The following is a 5,000-nucleotide window of genomic DNA, read 5'->3' as shown; positions in this document are numbered from 1 at the left end:
CGATCCGATTTTGGATCAAAACTAAATTCCGATCACTGCAAGGTCCTGTTGTTCAACCTGCTTTGTTGAAATAAAGGTATTTGACAACACCGAGCTGTGTCCTTCTGTTTCTTTAGCGACTTATGATTTTTTTTTTAATTTAAAAGCATACTCCAGAACCCATTCGCCTAATTAGAAGACGTTAAACAAATGACTAATTTCCTGATAATTACTCCGCAAATTAGAGACTGATTTCAAACCATTATTACGCTAATTTATTTATTCTGGATCTGGAAGGGTTTTGATAGAGTAGATCGGGAGAGACGGTTCCCGGGGGCAGGAGGGTGGGTAACCAGGGGGACACAGATTGACGATAATCGGCGATGGAACCAGAGGGGGGAGATGGGGAGAATGTGTTTTGACGCAGCGAGTTGTTGTGATCGGGAACGCGCTGCCTGAAAGGGCGGTGGGAGCAGATTGAATCGGGGACGTTCAAACGGGGGAATTGGGTAAATATTTTGCAGGGCTGTAGGGGAAAAAGAGCAGAGGGGAGGGAGTGGGACTAATTGGATCGCTCTGTCACAGAGCCGGCGTAGACTCGATGGGCCGAATGGCGCCCTCCTGTACTATATCGTAGTTATTTAAAGCGACCCGCATTCCCCTTTAAGAATGTGACGACTGCAGTGATTGGCCCAATTATCACGAAACGCACGACCCTGTGCCTGAAACTGGTGATGTCCCTTCAAGTCCGTTATCGGCGACGGATCCCTTTGTTACCCGAATGCGGTGACACTCCATTCTTTATCTTGATATCACGATTATTAAAAAGCAGCTCTCCTGGCTCTCGGTTATATATTCTGACATCCCTATTCGTGCTTGGAAGGTGTGTGTATTAGCGGAGGTTCGTCACGTTGAAAGGGCTTTGCCCGAGCACTGGGTCCTTTAAACCCCTCGTCCCGTCGCTCTGTGGGAGCCGACAACTGTGTCTATCCGAAGGACTGGTTTTGCTTCAATCTCCGTCACGCTCGGGTGCATCTCGGTGGCGAGGTGGGGTCTATTTCAAGAGTTCAAGCAACAACAATTGTATTTGTATAGCACCTTTTTGACGTAATGAAACGTCTCGAGGCGCTCCACAGGAGTGTTGAAATTTTAAAATTTGACACTGAGCCGCATAAGTAGAAATTAGGGCAGGTCTTGGTCACACAGGGAGGTTTTAAGGAGCGTCTTGAAGGAGGAGGGAGAGGCGGAGAGGTTTAGGGAGGGAGTTCCAGAGCTTGGGGCCCAGGCAGCTGAAGGCACGGCCACCGATGGTGGAGCGATTATAATCAGGGATGGTCAGGAGGGCAGAATTAGAGGAGCACAGAGATCTGGGGGTGGGGGGGGGTGGAGGAGGTTACAGAGATAGGGAGGGGGTGAGACCATGGAGGGATTTGTAAACGAGGATGAGAATTTTGAAATCGAGGCGTTGCTTAACCGGGAGCCAATGTAAGGCAGCGAGCACAGAGGGTGATGGGTGAGCGGGACTCGGTGCGAGTTAGGACACGGGGGCAGTGAGCACAGGGGGTGATGGGTGAGTGGGACTCGGTGCGAGTTAGAACACGGGGGCAGTGAGCACAGGGGGTGATGGGTGAGTGGGACTCGGTGCGAGTTAGAACACGGGGACAGCGAGCACAGGGGGTGATGGGTGAGTGGGACTCGGTGCGAGTTAGAACACTGGGACAGCGAGCACAGGGGGTGATGGGTGAGCGGGACTGGGTGCGAGTTAGGACACGGGGGCAGTGAGCACAGAGGGTGATGGGTGAGCGGGGCTGGGTGTGAGTTAGGACACGGGGCAGTGAGCACAAGGGGTGATGGGTGAGCGGGACTCGGTGCGAGTTAGGACACGGGGGCAGTGAGCACAGGGGGGGATGGGTGAGCGGGACTCGGTGCGAGTTAGGACACGGGGCAGTGAGCACAGAGGGTGATGGGTGAGCGGGACTCGGTGCGAGTTAGGACACGGGGGCAGCGAGCACAGTGGGTGAGTGGGACTCGGTGCGAGTTAGAACACGGGGACAGCGAGCACAGGGGGTGATGGGTGAGTGGGACTCGGTGCGAGTTAGGACACGGGGGCAGCGGTTGATGGGTGAGTGGGACTCGGTGCGAGTTAGGACACGGGGGCAGCTAGCACAGGGGGTGATGGGTGAGTGGGACTGGGTGTGAGTTAGGACACGGGGCAGTGAGCACAGGGGGTGATGGGTGAGTGGGACTAGGTGCGAGTTAGGACACGGGGCAGCCGAGTTTTGGATCACCTCTAGTTTACGTGGGGTAGAATGTGGGAGGCCGGCCAGGAGTGCGTTGGAATAGTCAAGTCTGGAGGTAACACTAGTCGGGTTCAGCCTCAGACAGGAGTTGGCGAGAGGGATGGAGTCGGGGGCTGGGGAACGGAGTTTGTGGCAGGGACCGAAAACAATGGCTTCGGTCTTCCCAATATTCAATTCAGATAAAATTCTTATCCTTGTTTACAAATCCCTCCATGGCCCTCAGCCCCTCCCTATCTCTGTAACCTCCTGCAGCCCCTATACCCCTCCCTATCTCTGTAACCTCCTGCAGCCCCTACACCCCTCCCTATCTCTGTAACCTCCTCCAGCCCCTACACCCCTCCCTATCTCTGTAACCTCCTCCAGCCCCTACACCCCTCCCTACCTCTGTAACCTCCTGCAGCCCCTACACCCCTCCCTATCTCTGTAACCTCCTCCAGCCCCTACACCTCTCCCTATCTCTGTAACCCCCTCCAGCCCCTACACCCCTCCCTATCTCTGTAACCCCCTCCAGCCCCTACACCCCTCCCTATCTCTGTAACCTCCTCCAGCCCCTACACCCCTCCCTATCTCTGTAACCTCCTCCAGCCCCTACACCCCTCCCTATCTCTGTAACCTCCTCCAGCCCCTACACCCCTCCCTATCTCTGTAACCCCCTCCAGCCCTACAACCCCCCGAGATCTCTGCACTCCTCTAATTCTGCCCTCCTGAGCATCGCCCGATTTCCAACGCTCCACCACCGGAGGCCGTGCCTTCAGCTGCCTGGGCCCGAAGCTCTGGAACTCCCTCCCTAAACCTCTCCGCCTCTCCTCCTTTTTAAGACGCTCCTTAAAACCTCCCTCTTTGACCCAGCTTTTGGTCACCTGCCCCGAATATCTCCGTATGCGGCTCGGTGTCCCATTCTGTTCATCGCTCCGGTGAAGTGCCTTTGGACGTTTTACTGTGATAAAGGCTCGATATAAATACAAGTTGTGGAGATTGTCACCTGACCCCAAACACAGCCACTCTCCGACAACCCTCGCAAACTCCCAACGCCTTGTCTGTCCAACACTCCCGACTGAGATAACTGCAGGCGCCAGGGAAGGCTGAGTATGTTGGAACCAAACCCCATTCATCGACTTAATGCACCAATTTTACGTTAGTAATGACCTGAAGGTGACGGGAAATTAAAGGGACGTGCATTTATATCGCCCCTTTTACCATTTCAGGAAGTCCCCAAGCTCCTCACAGCCAATGAAGTACCTTTGGAGTGTGCTCACTGTTGTATTGTGGGAAATGCCAATCTGCGCACAGCAAGCTCCCACACACAGCAATGTGATAATGACCCAGATCGTCTGTTTTAGTGATGTTGGTCGTGGGATAAATATTGGCCCCAGGACACCGGGGAGTACCCCCTTCTCTTCCCCCCCCCACCCCCCTTTGCCCTTTCCTCCCTGCTTCCCTGCTCCGCTTCGAAATAGTGCCTGTGGGTTTTTTTACATCCACCCGAGAGGGCAGATGGGGCCTCGGTTTAACGTCTCATCTGAAAGACGGCACCTCCGACAGTGCGGTGCTCCCTCAGTACCGCCCCTCCGACAGTGCGGTGCTCCCTCAGTACTGCCCCTCCGACAGTGCGGCGCTCCCTCAGTACTGCCCCTCCGACAGTGCGGTGCTCCCTCAGTACCGCCCCTCCGACAGTGCGGTGCTCCCTCAGTACTGCCCCTCCGACAGTGCGGTGCTCCCTCAGTACCGCCCCTCCGACAGCGCAGTAGGGCGCTCCCTCAGTACTGCCCCTCCGACAGTGCGGCACTCCCTCAGTACTGCCCCTCTGACAGTGCGGTGCTCCCTCAGTACTGCCCCTCCGACAGTGTGGCGCTCCCTCAGCACCGCCCCTTCGACACTGCGGCGCTCCCTCAGCACCGCCCCTCCGACAGTGCGGCGCTCCCTCAGCACCGCCCCTCCGACATTGCGGCGCTCCCTCAGTACCGCCCCTCCGACAGCGCAGTGCGGCGCTCCCTCAGTACTGCCCCTCCGACAGTGCGGTGCTCCCTCAGTACTGCCCCTCCGACAGTGCGGCGCTCCCTCAGTACTGCCCCTCCAACAGTGCGGTGCTCCCTCAGTACCGCCCCTCCGACAGCGCAGTATGGCGCTCCCTCAGCACCGCCCCTCCGACAGTGCGGTGCTCCCTCAGCACTGCCCCTCCGACAGTGCGGCGCTCCCTCAGCACTGCCCCTCCGACAGTGCGGCGCTCCCTCAGTACCGCCCCTCCGACGGCGCAGTATGGCGCTCCCTCAGCACCGCCCCTCCGACAGCGCAGTATGGCGCTCCCTCAGCACTGCCCCTCCGACAGTGCGGCGCTCCCTCAGCACTGCCCCTCCGACAGTGCGGCGCTCCCTCAGTACTGCCCCTCCAACAGTGCGGCGCTCCCTCAGTACCGCCCCTCCGACAGCGCAGTATGGCGCTCCCTCAGCACCGCCCCTCCGACAGTGCGGTGCTCCCTCAGCACTGCCCCTCCGACAGTGCGGCGCTCCCTCAGTACTGCCCCTCCGACAGTGCGGCGCTCCCTCAGCACCGCCCCTCCGACATTGCGGCGCTCCCTCAGCACTGCCCCTCCGACAGTGCGGTGCTCCCTCAGTACTGCCCCTCCGACAGTGCGGCGCTCCCTCAGTACTGCCCCTCCGACAGTGCGGCACTCCCTCAGTACTGCCCCTCCGACAGTGCGGCGCTCCCTCAGTACTGCCCCTC

The 5,000-nt window shown here is 58.2% G+C and overlaps 1 protein-coding gene across 6 annotated transcripts in view; it reads left to right on the top strand.

Annotated features, from left to right (window-relative positions):
* Positions 1–5,000, top strand: part of lmna (lamin A) — a 115,142-nt gene that overhangs the window by 88,008 nt on the left and 22,134 nt on the right. The gene's annotated exons all lie outside the window — the stretch shown is intronic.

Source organism: Pristiophorus japonicus, chromosome 30 (genome assembly GCF_044704955.1).
Source record: "Pristiophorus japonicus isolate sPriJap1 chromosome 30, sPriJap1.hap1, whole genome shotgun sequence".
Classification (NCBI taxonomy): Eukaryota; Metazoa; Chordata; class Chondrichthyes; family Pristiophoridae; genus Pristiophorus; species Pristiophorus japonicus.
The sequence above is the reverse complement of the archived record's forward strand: the minus strand, read 5'-3'. Positions and strand labels throughout refer to the sequence as shown.